Genomic DNA, 14,933 nt, shown 5'->3' with positions numbered 1-14,933 from the left:
AAAACAGCCGAAGCAGAAATATCTGATCTAACTCCAATAGCGCAAGGAAATCAAAAACAGATTCAGCGCATGGAAGAGGAGCTGAAGATACTTTGGAGAAGATCGGAGGAAACGGAGAGTAGGGCTCGCCGGAACAATGTAAGATTCTTGGGCTTTCCGGAAAGTATGCGTCAATCGGAATCAGAAATCACCCTAGAGCAGTGGTTAATCAAGGAGGTGTTAAATGGGGCTCCATCTAAGTTTTTTTCAGTTGAAAGGGCTTACAGAATCCCGGGCAGACCCCCAGCTCCCGGCCAGTCCCCCAGGCCATTGATCGCTAGGTTCTTGAACTATAGAGACCGAGACTTAATATTGCAACAATTCCGCAATAAGGGCCCGTTCAAATACGAAGATGCGAATATTAACGCTTACCCAGACTTTACACAGGAGGTGCAGAACCAACGTAATTCTTTTTTAAAAGTCAAGCAACGCTTACGAGAACAGAACATAAAATATGCCTTGCTATTCCCAGCCAAGCTAAGGGTTGTGATGGAGGACCGAACCCACATGTTCACCAACCCCGAGGATGCCTGGACGTGGCTCCACGCTAAGGGCCTTGCGCACCCCCGGGAAGATGCAGAGGAGGACGGGAAATGGCAAAAATCTGTCGTAAGGAAGCGACCCAAAAGGCGCACCAGAGGCCAGCCCAATGTCTGGCAAGCAGCGGAGGAAAGAGCAAAAGTGCTAAAAGAGACACCGATGCATACGCAAAGCTGCAGCACAACGGCCAGCGGCCTCAAGGAGCCGGGATCGGACTCAGAAACAGCCAGCTCTGTCTCCACGATAACAGGAGAATTAGGTGGGCCGAAGATCACCCCAAGGACTGCTGACGAGTTATAATCCATTTATCCAGGCCCAGATAGACTATCAGGAACGATGACTGGAACACGATAATTTGCTGATGTTCTGCGACTCTGCCGAGACGTGGGGATAAATTGCCTTAAATAACATGCATCTTTATTACAAACACTAAGCTAAGTGACTGGAGGCATAAATAGGTGGTATGTGGCGGGGGGGCGGGACCAGGGGGAACGGACTTATGCCAAGGGGGGCGCCTGAAGATACTGGCAGACTTGGTCTGCGGCAAGATGTGAGCCCCTTATAAGAGCCACATCTGCACGATATGAGAATCCCACAAAGCGAATCCAACAGGATAAGATTTGTTACACACTTTTAAGTTTGGTAGTTTCACCATAGTTGTAAGTAGTAAAGGGGGTTTAATTAGGGGGGGAGGGATCTATAGTTTAGTAGAAATGCAAGAATCGGAATTACTTAACGCACATAACATAGACCTGCACCCGCTATATTCAAATACCAGCAACAGTAAGGCAGAGACCAGGTGGGCTAACACTAAGGCCCAGAGTCATAGCACAGCAATATATCCACAGCGACACAGGTGATGCCTTCCCGAACTAACACGAAAAACCAGTATAGTATAATAACATGGAACATCAGGGGCCTGGGGAAGCTGAGCAAACGGGCTAGAGTGCATGCTCGACTTAAAAGATTAGGAGTGCATATTGCAATTCTACAAGAGACGCATATGCTAGAGGGGGACTTGCGAGACCTGCGCATGAAGTGGGGGGGCCAGTTGATAGGCACAACATACTCGGCCTTTGCTAGAGGGGTGTTGATCTGGATAGCGGCTGGTGTCCCATTCCTCATGTCCGCACACAAAATAGATCAGGGAGGGAGGTACGTAGTTGTGGAGGGCAGGCTAGACGGCAGACAAATGGCTGTGATTGGGGTATATGCCCCCAACAGTGGCATCTCGGGCTTTCTCACCACTCTCACCCCAGCGTTGTTGTCCCACCCCATGCCCCTAGCCATCTGGGGAGGGGATTTTAATAGTACCCCATCAGCAACATTGGACAGATCCAGAGCTCACCCAGGTGCTTCAACCGGTGGGAAGCCCGTAAGTCCCCTACAAGGATGGGCAAATGTTATGGGTCTATATGATGTATGGCGATCAGGACATCCAGAGCAAAAAGAATATTCATTTTATTCGGTCCCACACAACACCCACACCAGAATAGACATAATGTGGGGCACCCGAGAGATAGGGATGATGATTACTGAATCTGAATATTTAGCAAAAACACTCTCGGACCATGCGCCTCTGAGAGTAACACTGAATTGGGGCAGGACACGTCAGGCAATTCCCACTTGGAGATTCCAGGCGGAGGCTCTACAAGATCAAGCATTTGCCACATCACTGAGAGAATCTATAAACCAATATTGGGAAGCAAATGCTATGTCTACAACAGCCCGGGCGATAGAGTGGGATGCACACAAGGTAGTGACGCGCGGAGTATGCATATCCACCACGTGGGGAGTGAGACGCTCTTTGCAAGCGGAAATTAGCAAGCTAGAGAAGGAGCTAAGGAATGTGGAAAAAGCGGTGGCACGGGGGGAACTCGCTAGTACTGCCCTCAAAGAAATGCGCTCAAAGTATAATGAGGTGGATGGCAGGCTCCGCTGTCATGACTACAACTATTACTTAACCAGGCTGCAAACGGAAGGAGATAGATCAAGTAGAATGCTAGCGTGGCTACTTCGCGAGGATAGACAGCAAGCTCCGATAGGTGCCATTAGGGTGGGCACGCACGAGATGGCTACCACACAACTAGAAATAAATGAAGCGTTTAGGAATTATTATTTAAACTTATATACTAAACGTACATCGTGCACAGCTACTCAACTCGAGGATTTCCTGGCGGACTCCTCTTTGCCCCAACTACCACAAAATGATAGAGATGGAATGGAAATCCCCATAACAACAGAAGAAATAGAGATAGCTCTTGCGCAGCTGCCTAGGAACAAAGCGCCTGGTACGGACGGCCTCCCGTCGGAGTATTATAAAGCCTATTTGCCCAGTCTAAAATCCCATTTGCTAGGAGTGTTCCAGGAGGCCTGGATTAAAGAGAGCTTACCTATGTCTCAAAGGGAAGCTATGATAGTGGTACTCCCCAAACAGGGCCGAGACCACACGGATGTTAAATCTTACAGACCACTGTCATTATTAAACACAGATTGCAAAATATTAGGCAAAATATTGGCTAACAGGCTACCCCCCCTCATGCACTTATTAATTCATGCAGACCAAAATGGCTTCATTCCAAAGCGTAACACCTTCCTAAATATTCGCAGATTGTTGAGCATAATGGGTGACACCCCCAAGAATGCGCAGGAGGAAATGGTGCTCTCACTAGACATAGAGAAGGCTTTTGACACGCTGGAATGGGACTTCTTGATGGTCACGATGGCCCGCATGGGGATAGGCCCTAACTATATTCGGTGGGTCCGGACATTGTATTCTAATCCAAGTGCAAGGGTGAAATCAGGTGGGGTGATTTCCGATGGTTTCCAGATATCCAGGGGTACGCGGCAGGGATGTCCTTTATCCCCACTACTGTTTGCTATAGCAATGGAGCCGTTAGCGGCAAAAGTACGCCTTATGGAGCAAGAATGGGGAATTATTAGAAATGGGAGGCACCATGCGATTTCATTATATGCAGATGATGCTTTGATATATGTTAGGAATGGCTGCGCAGTTATCCCGCCTGTAATATCACTATTGGCTGAATTCGGAGGCTTATCTGGCCTTGTGGTAAACTGGGAGAAGTCCTGTGTGTTCCCCCTGGCAGAAAGGGCTCCCAATAACCAAGACCCCCCAAAGGTAGGGCGCCTAAAGTGGTGCCCGACAAAGTTTAAATATCTTGGGATAAACATATATCATGCCACAGAGGACTTAAGGGATGGGAACCTGGGGAAGGCGCTAACTTCCATAAAAGGCTCACTACAATTCTGGAACAGGCTTCCGCTCTCGCCACCCGGCATGGTGGCGATTGCTAATATGTTGATTCTACCTAGGCTCTTATATTACTTTGCGGCCTTGCCGATAACCATTCCCAAAAGCTTCTTTGGCAACTTAAACTCAGCATTAGTGCGGCTTATCTGGGGAGGTGGTAGAGCGCGAGTGGCGCTATCCGCGATGCAATGTCCGCTAGACAACGGTGGCCTAGGAACCCCGAATTTTGAAAGATATTATGCTGCTGCACAACTACAGTGGGTCCAATATTGGATCCATAGTCCAGAACAAGCGGAACCTATGAGCCTAGAGCACCAGCTGAATGGGACCCCTCTTTTAAATTGGCTGACGTCAAAACCCTCCAAGCTGGTACTGGTTAATCCATTACTTGCAACTGCACACGCGTGCTGGGTTAAATATGTGCAAAAAGGAGCGGATACGCTCCCCTACTTTCCACATGTACCACTAAATTATCTATTGGCAGGGACTGTTGCTGGCATGCAAGTTGGGAAGCTGTGGAATGAAGCAGGAATACAAGTAGTAGGAGACTGTTTTGAAGACGGCAAATTAATGACGTTCGAGGCTCTCCAGGCCCTCACGGAGATAAATCCGGGCCAGTTGCTGACATATCATGCCATATGCCATGAAATCAGGAAAATATGGGGAACAGGCTCCTCGGAACCAGAGATCTCCCCAGTAATTCATCAACTTCTACAACACAGCGATCAAACAAAAATAATATCCAATTAATATAGAATCCTCAACAAGGCTCCTGATACACAGGCAGGGAAAGCATGGGGTAGATGGAATGCAGTACTCCCCAACCCTATCCCATTGGAGGACTGGTCCAAGGCCTTGTCCCATATCAGAGGCGTGTCAAGGAATCCAAGATTTAGATATACCCAATTTAATTACACGCACCAAACATATCTTTCTCCAGCCAGAATAAAGCGCATGTTTCCTGACTCAGCACCAACATGCCCTAGATGCAGAACACCGTCAGCACCCTTTTACCACATGGTATGGGATTGCCCCAATATACAAATGGCCTGGGCGGAGGTGGTGGGGGAGGTATCTGGGCTAACGGGACTTCTATTGGTGGCAGAACCCGGGTCTTGCCTGCTGGGATTGAGGAAAAGACCAAAGAAACAAAGACACCTGCACAAATTTGTAGATTTGGCCTTTTTAATGTATAAAAGATTAATAGCAATGCACTGGAAGGCCCCTAAAGCTCCCGAGCTGAAATCCTGGTACCCTTTAATTATCCTCTGGGCTCACACTGAATACCAGGTACTTAAAAGAATGGTGCGTGAGGGGCTGCAACACACAGGATGCTCTACTTGGGAGGATTTGGTAACAAAACTGGAGGCTAAAAACAACGAGAAGCCTCCCTGAAAAGGGGCACACATTAACGTGATAAACACAGCATAAACTCCCCTGCATCCCCCAATCCGAAATAAACTCACAGGGCACCTAGGTACCAGAGTGCGTACACATAAATTCTTCCTATCTCTTTAGGAATAGCTGCCCTTAGATCTTCTTCATCATAGCTTCAGTGCCATGGGAGGAGTGGAGAATTAGGGTAGATGTCTTCATATAATAATTCGGATGATGCCCTCGTCAGGCACCAAGGGAACCCATGCATGTAAATAAGGCCCACACTGGTCTCAAGCGTATGCCTTTATAAAATAAACAATAAAGGATAAACCCATGGAGGGTGCAGCCAGAAATGATAATGCAAAACTAGAAGTGTCCCGTGTAGTGCATTTGGGGGGGGGGGGGGGTGATTGTTACATGATTTAGAATTAGTTATTGTATTGATTTATCCTGAGGTTGCAAATTGGACAATTTGTATTATATATTGAAATATAAAATCAATAAAAATATTTAAAAATAAATGTTCGCGTAGGTGTTGCTTAACCCTGATGAATGAGTTTCTCTTCCGTTGTACTTCCATTGTATAATCAGGGTAGGCTGTGATGGTGGTGTTTTCGACCCTCCAGGAGCCCCTCGTCCGGAAGCTCTGAAGAATAAGGTCTCTGTCCTGAAAGTTAAGCTCTTCGGGCTAATTGCCTGACACCTTTTTAAACCCACTGGCACTCCGTACCCCTGTTTTCGAGGACGTGCCCCAGGGTAGGTGCACAGCGGATCGGAGACAGCATACAAGTAAGTTATTTTTGACTGGTCGTGCGCAGTGTTCTCCGCGCTATGATGTATATCCTATGGCCCTAAAGTGTGTGAAAACGGTCTAGACAGAAGTATTAAATTAAGCGCCTGCTTTTTGCTCGTATAGACGCGACCACGCACATCCGACAAGCCCACAGTCGGAGGATCACAGTAACACAGACCTCCCCCCTTCGTTTGCCTAACTCCTTATTAAACATAGACAGAACTAACTATAGTGGACATTCTGTCTACGGTTTTTCCTACCTGCTGAGTACTATATTGATTGAGCACTTGTTGGTTAGGGGTTTTCAGCTTTGAATGCAAAGATGCACTGAACCCTGACTGAGATTTGAATCTTTAACAAAGGGATTAATGAACAGATAATTAGATAGAGTGACTGAATATATATGTTACACTATATTTTATGACTATTACTTTTGGCTTGACTATACACTTTATTACCTTTGCTTATTTTCGATGTAGTGGTTCCTTCTTTGGTCTGAGGTTTAAGAGTCCTCATGATGCCTTATCTCTACATGGGATGGCAAGCCTTTCTACGTCATGTTGAGTGAGTCTGATTACTGTCCCAGAGTCATGATACTTACCATGTTGATGCTGGTTTAGGTGTTCTCCTGCATATACCAATATATATTTTGCTTTTTTATGTCTGTCTTTGTTCTTTTTCAGGGCGACCTAATAGGTGACTGACTGTGACTAATAAGTCCATATACTGTAAGTGACCCTCCAGCACTTATTGTTATCTGTTTTTTAGGAGAAGTTACATTTTAAGGTCCTGAAGAAGCGCCGTTGGATCTATTTTAGACTGTCCAGGTGCGAAACATGTCGACCTCTCAGTGCTAGGATTGAGTATTTCACCTCCTTCCCCCCTTTTTGTTAGGAGTATAGGGTACATTATTCCCCTTCGAACTCCTTTATTCATTTTTAATCTTGGCCTGACCCTCATATAAAGTAACGTATTAAAGACATTTGGTGTTCAGAGCCAATTTTAATACACTTCTTACTCTCCTTTTCCGTCTTGCGTTATCACACCCTACTGATTCCATCTGATCAGTAATACCATCTTCGGTCAAAGAGCCACCACCATCTGTGTAGTGGACCGTCGGACATTGCAGTGCCGGTCCGGCGAGGAGTTAGCCCGATGATGATGCCTAGCGTCGGAATTGATGCTTGAGGGTACTCCTAAGACATGACCCGCTCGTGAAAACTCGTTTAGGCAGACACTTTTGGAACAGTATACCTTTTGTTATAAAGGTCTATATGTAGGGAGTACGTATACTGGACCAGTAATCCTCCCAGTCCCTCCCCGTTTTGCAGTATATTGAACAGCAGGTTTGCTGTGGGACCATTCATTAACGTATTCAGGTTAAATAGTGACCATGGATAATTTCCAAGGCCTTAGCTTTGACGACGATGTTGTCTCAGCTATTTTACAGACCCCGTCTATCCTCGCTAATGAAGGTGCAGCCCCTTCAGGTAGTTTGAAGGAGGACTGGGACAAATTATCTTCTCTCAAACGTGAACTGATCAAAACCATCATGCATGGGACAATCATGACTGAGTATTTAAGAGCCAATATTGCACCTAACGGTTTATTAGTTTCCAATATGCCCAGGATTTTCCTGCAGGATTTGGCCTTCAGGAAGGACTGGGCACAGGTGGCATGGAAATGCACCCGTGACTGGTTAGTATTGATTATCAATACCTCGAAACGACTAGCTGAGTCGATCACTATCCAGATTAACTGTGTAGAAAGCTCAATTAAAACCACAGTGACGTTAGCGGCATTTAAGAGGCGTCTATCGGAAATTAATGTGGAACTTAGTGACACCAAAGAGTTCCTTACACAGCAGAAAATTTCCAAACTTCAAAAAGACATAGGCAAGTTTGATCGGGAGAAGGTGTATCCATACATCAAGGATGATTTCGAAACAGACACTCAGTCTCGATCATCAGACGAGTCTACAGTTTTCAACAAACAGAAAACACGGAATTACAGCAGTAGCTCCTCCTCTGATGGATGGAGCACTGATGAAAGTATGTCTCAACCTTTTTACAACTTTCCTCAATACCCTCATAACCAACCACTCTTCTGGCAACCCCCCATCCATTCTTTCAGCCCCGCCCCATGCCACCTTACGGTCCTTTTTTAGGCCGCGGCCCGGGCAGGGGAAGAGGCAGAAGGAGAGGCAGAGGCAGAAGAGTTCATTGGGGACAAGAAGAACCACAGATGATTACCAGGAGCCAGAACAAGATCGCTCCCCCAAGGACTTAGTGGTGAATCTGTCCCATAGGCAATTGTCGGAACAAGAATCAAGGGTTCTGAACAGAGGCTTAGGCTTTGTTCCAACGCCTCAGGAAGATTTCTTCCGCCTCAATTGTGAGTTATCCCAATTTTTTAGAAAAGTCCGACTACACTTCTTCTTTAAAGACCGACCTGAACCTCTCACTGTTAACGACACAGGTCTAAAGAAACCTTCTACCTTCATGCCTCCATCTCACTCTCTTCCATGTGAAGTTCTGGCTTTTGAAAAGGCCGTTCTATCAGACCTTGACCAGGTGATCCCTAAGCGACCTTTCGTAAATTTACCTGGCCTAGAACGCGAAGCACTTAGGACACTGTCGAGAGATCTATCAATAGTCATAAAGCCAGCCGATAAGGGAGGAGCCATTGTGATTATGGATACAACTGATTATAGACAGGAATGTCTCGATCTGTTGAGTGACACTACGTACTATGCACCCCTGAGTCGGGATCCAACAGATAAGTTACAGTCCCAGATTAAATGTATGGTCAACGAGGCTAAAACTAACGCTTGGATCACTTCAAAAGAGGCTGATTTCTTAGTAACTAACCATCCCCGGACCCTGTATTTTTACTGCCTTCCTAAAATTCACAAAGGGACCTTACCTCCTCCTGGGCGTCCCATAGTGTCGGGCATTGGCTCCATTCTGGAACCACTTTCAACCTTTTGTGATGCATTTCTTCAGCCACTAGTGAAAAGTTCAAGTACCTATCTTAGGGACACCAAAGATGTCCTCAACCTCATCGAGAACATCAACTCTTCAATGCAGGTCGAAGTTTTGATCACTCTAGATGTAGAATCTTTATATATGAATATTCCCCAGGCAGCTACTTTACAGGTCTTTGAGTCCGCCCTTCTTCATCAGTCATGGACTTCTTCGACTCCGGTACATTTCATAATGCACTGTGCTGACCTGGCAATGACACAAAATTTCTTCCAATTTGACGATTTACTGTATCATCAGATAAGAGGAACCTCGATGGGTAGTACTTTTGCTCCCAGCCTGGCATGTTTATACATGTACCAGTTTGAAAAACTTTTCATTTTACCACCATCCAATCCTTTTTTCGATAACATCAAGCTATGGCGTCGCTATATAGATGATATCCTTATCATTTGGCAAGGACCCCTACAGACAGTTGACCTATTCACCCACTGGATCAATACCCTGGATCCCTTTTTAAGATTCACAGCGCATGTTTCTAGGACACAAGTACCTTTCTTAGACTTAAGGATCCAAATTGTGGATGGCAAACTGGTTACTGATACCTATAATAAAATCACTGACCGGAACAGTTTGCTCCTGTATGAGAGACACCATCCTAAAGCTCTACGCGATAATCTACCTTTTGGCCAGTTTTTAAGACTGCGCCGGAATTGCTCTACGGTAGAATCATTTGAAACACAGGCACGTGAATTGAAAAACAAATTACAGGATCGACATTACCCCACCAGGATCATTAAACCGGCTTACAAAAGAGCTCGCAATAACCATCGTGAAGCTCTGCTGATGTCTACTACACGGAATGACCTAACACGGTTGACATGTGTATCCACCTACACCCCAATGTCAAATACCGTTAAAAAACTTATCAATAAACGGTGGGACATTCTACTGAGTGGAGGGGTCCATTTGAACAGACCTTTGTTTTCTTTTAAAAGATCTCCGAACATCAGAGATATAGTGATTCACACACGACCATGCGAACAAGGTGACCCACATGAGCAGTCCACCTTATGGAGTTTACCCCCTGTCTCTGGACACTATCCTTGCAGCTCCTGCAATGTTTGTCCTTTAACTAAAAGGGTAGACACACTTGATCTAAAGCATGTAGGTCCCTGGCAGTTGATCAAACATACGAATTGCAACACTCGAAATTGCATCTATTTGATAACTTGCCCCTGTAATCTACAATATGTGGGCATGACAACGAGACCTGTCAAACAAAGAATCAACGAACACCGTAGCAATATTAGATGTTCCAGAATCACAACGAAATTGAGTGCGCACTTTCTGGAAGCCAACCATGGTCCCAATGACCTATGGTGGATTGTCTTACAAGTGGCCAAATATAATGACAGGGATCCCAAATACCTGTTGAGGACTGAACAACACTGGATTTTTAAACTTAAAACAGCTAACGTAGGCCTCAATGACGAGATCCCATGGTGGACTCTATCATCGTAGCTGACTAGCCATTTTTCCTGAGCAGTTTTTAGACATACTGCTCCGGTTACGATCTTTTTGGGCTGGTCCCTCTATCAATGGGGACACTTTTGTCTGTCACCCACGAGATTGCCCAGGGACGGCCCGTTAGGAGAACAGACGGAACTTCTCCATTTACTGTCCATTATTTGTTAAGACGTCTAGCTTTATTTTATTACTCACCCCTTTTTATGATACAGACTCCTCCTAGAGCGACAGTAACCCTGATACAGACGAAATGTCACCGTACTAGAGGGTTTCTTAGAGTTACTTTCAGTACTAGTGAGTCTACAGTTCCAAACTAATGAGCCTTCTATTTATACACAACCCGTTTGTTCTTTGTCTCTCTATCCTTCAAGAGGCGCACTAGTCTCTTGTAATGCGATTGTCTGAGCAATTGTGAATGTAGTTAGATCCACTCTAAGATGGCGGCCGCCATATTTAGACACCACCATCTCCCTTTGTTTTTAGTCCCTTTTCAGTGTCTACCCATGTAGACAGTCCTGATCCACTCTTCGGGCTAATTGCCTGACACCTTTTGAAACCCACTGGCACTCTGTACCCCTGTTTTCGAGGACGTGCCCCAGGGTAGGTGCACAGCGGATCGGAGACAGCATACAAGTAAGTTATTTTTGACTGGTCGTGCGCAGCGTTCTCCGAGCTATGATGTATATCCTATGGCCCTAAAGTGTGTGAAAACGGTCTAGACAGAAGTATTAAATTAAGCGCCTGCTTTTTGCTCGTATAGACGCGACCACGCACATCCGACAAGCCCACAGTCGGAGGATCACAGTAACACAGACCTCCCCCCTTCGTTTGCCTAACTCCTTATTAAACATAGACAGAACTAACTATAGTGGACATTCTGTCTACGGTTTTTCCTACCTGCTGAGTACTATATTGATTGAGCACTTGTTGGTTAGGGGTTTTCAGCTTTGAATGCAAAGATGCACTGAACCCTGACTGAGATTTGAATCTTTAACAAAGGGATTAATGAACAGATAATTAGATAGAGTGACTGAATATATATGTTACACTATATTTTCTGACTATTACTTTTGGCTTGACTATACACTTTATTACCTTTGCTTATTTTCGATGTAGTGGTTCCTTCTCTGGTCTGAGGTTTAAGCGTCCTCATGATGCCTTATCTCTACATGGGATGGTAAGCCTTTCTACGTCATGTTGAGTGAGTCTGATTACTGTCCCAGAGTCATGATACTTACCATGTTGATGCTGGTTTATGTGTTCTCCTGCATATACCAATATATATTTTGCTTTTTTATGTCTGTCTTTGTTCTTTTTCAGGGCGACCTAATAGGTGACTGACTTTGACTAATAAGTCCATATACTGTAAGTGACCCTCCAGCACTTATTGTTATCTGTTTTTTAGGAGAAGTTACATTTTAAGGTCCTGAAGAAGCGCCGTTGGATCTATTTTAGACCGTCCAGGCGCGAAACATGTCGACCTCTCAGTGCTAGGATTGAGTATTTCTCCTCCTTCCCCCCTTTTTGTTAGGAGTATAGGGTACATTATTCCCCTTCGAACTCCTTTATTCATTTTTAATCTTGGGCTGACCCTCATATAAAGTAACGTATTAAAGACATTTGGTGTTCAGAGCCAATTTTAATACACTTCTTACTCTCCTTTTCCGTCTTGCGTTATCACACCCTACTGATTCCATCTGATCAGTAATACCATCTTCGGTCAAAGAGCCACCACCATCTGTGTAGTGGCCAGTCGGACATTGCAGTGCCGGTCCGGCGAGGAGTTAGCCCGATTATGATGCCTAGCGTCGGAATTGATGCTTGAGGGTACTCCTAAGACATGACCCGCTCGTGAAAACTCGTTTAGGCAGACACTTTTGGGACAGTATACCTTTTGTTATATAGGTCTGAAAGTTAAGGAGCCAGGCTATGAGTGGCCTAGGTGGGGCACTGGGTGGAGGTGATCTGCCCGGGATTCGGTGTGCTTGTTCAATGGAGAAGAGGGTCGGTATTTCGTTTTCCAGCACTGTGGTCTTCAGCCATTGCTCTAGGAACAGTCTGGCGTTAGGTTCTTCTGTGCGTTCCGGGAAACCTAGGAAGCGAACGTTGTTCCTGCGCGACCTCCCCTCTGTGTCATCGGCCCTGTGCTGCAGGGATGTGACTTCCTCTTGCAGTTGTTTTGCCTGAGTACGGAGTTCCTTTACCATTGGGTGCATGGACGCCAAGGTTGACTCAGTGTTGTCTACTCTCTCCAGTAGTTTTTGTTGGTCCACACGGAATAGATTGACTTCCTGTGACACAGTATCAATTTTGATCACTAAAGTGGTTTTAGTGTCCAAAATCCGCCTGCAGTAGCTGGAGTGTGGCGATGTCTTCCTCCATGGCTGTAAGCGATGTTGGCATTGTCTCTTCCGAGAATAGAGATAGCTTTGCTGCCTTGGGTTTCACCATTCTGTGGCCGAGCAATTCCAGTGTCCGATTACTCAGACCGCAAGTTCCGGCCTCTCTATCTCGAGTCGCGCCGTTCTGTGTCTTTCACCACTTCTTGTGGGTGCCCAGTGTCGTCCATGACAGGACAGGACCTCCTGGCCCCAGAGCCTGTTGCGGGCTCCGACTCAGCAGCTGATGTGAATGCGAGGTGTCTTTTAGTTTTGCAGGATGGTGTTCTCTCCCGGTGTTTTCCCCAATTGGCCTTTATGGTGGTCTACAGGGCCATGAGTTGGTGTCTCCTGCAGTGTTATTTCCCAGGTGGGGCTTCTAAATATGTGGCATGGTCCTGTGAGTATTTGCGTTGTTGTTGGTGCTGCTGGGGCACGGTATATGTGTTGGCGCTAGTTTATTGTAAGTTATCAGTTGTCCGCTGTTAGCGACCAGTGCGTTGAGGGTTGGCGGTGTTAATGCGATCACTGGTCCCTCCAGTTGGGTGATCCCACCCTCGTGGTCTGTAGGATTAGTGGGTCGCGGCCTTCAGTTCTTCTCTGTTGCCCCTGGGGCCCCAATCATAAAGCGCGCATGCGATCCCGCGCATGGGTCTCACCTCTGTTTACTATTTGAAGCAGGGCCCCCGGTCAGGATCTCCAGCGCGGCTACGGGTGTGCCTCTTTGGGTTTATTCTCTGCTCTCTATGCCTCCTCATGTGGCTCTATACCTCGACCGCTCCTCTGCCATGACAGTGTCCCCTGCAGCTGTGGGCCGTTTGGGCCCCCTCAAGGTCTCCATCGCTGTCTGCCTCTCATGGGTGGGTTCAGCTCCCTCTGTGTTCGTCGCTCAGGAGGCCGCAGCTAGGCCCCTCCGGTTCTTTCCTCGCTGCGGATGGCGACATCGCATTGTGTTCGGGATGCATTCGTGCTCTCCTGCGCCTTGCGCCGTTCCACCCTGTGTGTTCGCCTTCGGCCGACGGTCCATTGATTACAGACCTCAAGCGGTTACTTTTCTGGTCGGCTGGGGCCGTTACATCAGGATAGTAGACGGGCCTGGAGCGGAGCTCCAGTCGCCATCTTGGCCACGCCCCCGACATTTTGCTGTTAACATTGTAACTATTGGCTCAAAAATCTCTGCGGTAAAGTGCAGTTGGGTAAAAGGTCAGGATTAGCTGAATGTATCACACATAACAATGGGACACCTTGCAGCTATGAAATGTGTTGGTATGTAGACAGTCTTGTGTATGGTTGTCATTACTATAACAAGACACTCTTTTCACAGATACCGGTCTCTACAACTTGCATTGAATGTTTAATGCTTGGGGTGTTTGGCAGTTCACTGGCTACTGACTTCTTAGAAAAAGGGGCAGACGTACAAAGAGAGTTACCCATTCTGTGTCTGTCGTAAATGGGATAGTACTTACTGTCCATTATTCTTATGAGGCCGCTATTTCACTAAGCAGAGAAAGCACGTTAAACATTGCCAAAAGATCAAATATTTCAGTGCATAAAATAATATAATCCGTAAAATATGCTTCTAACTCTTGACCTTTAATCCAGGCACACAGAACTGGAAGAAACAAAAGGAAGAATCACTAGTTTAGTGACATCCCTAAACAACAAAGCTCAAGAAGAATTATCTGAGACCACTTGTTCTTGTTGCCACCTTGTATAACAAAGTTACAGTGTGTTTCACCCTTCAGGAAGAAATATAAATGACTCATTCTCTCTCACTTTCCTTTCTTTGAATGACATTTTAGTTTGTGTTTGTGGAGGTGTTTATCAGTGTATGCATGTTTACACTGCTAAGGGTTGTTTCCATTATGGTAGGGTTTTATCAGTTATTATAGGTTTAACAGATGAAGACAGCTGAAGCAATACCGCGCTGTATGCATTTTTTATTTAGTTTATTTTGATTACATGACACTAGCAATGAGATAAAACTGTCTCTAGGCCAGGCCTAAAAGGGAACCCTCAGT

This window comes from Pleurodeles waltl, chromosome 11 (assembly GCF_031143425.1).
Source record: "Pleurodeles waltl isolate 20211129_DDA chromosome 11, aPleWal1.hap1.20221129, whole genome shotgun sequence".
NCBI classification, from domain to species: domain Eukaryota; kingdom Metazoa; phylum Chordata; class Amphibia; order Caudata; family Salamandridae; genus Pleurodeles; species Pleurodeles waltl.
The sequence above is the reverse complement of the archived record's forward strand: the minus strand, read 5'-3'. Positions refer to the sequence as shown.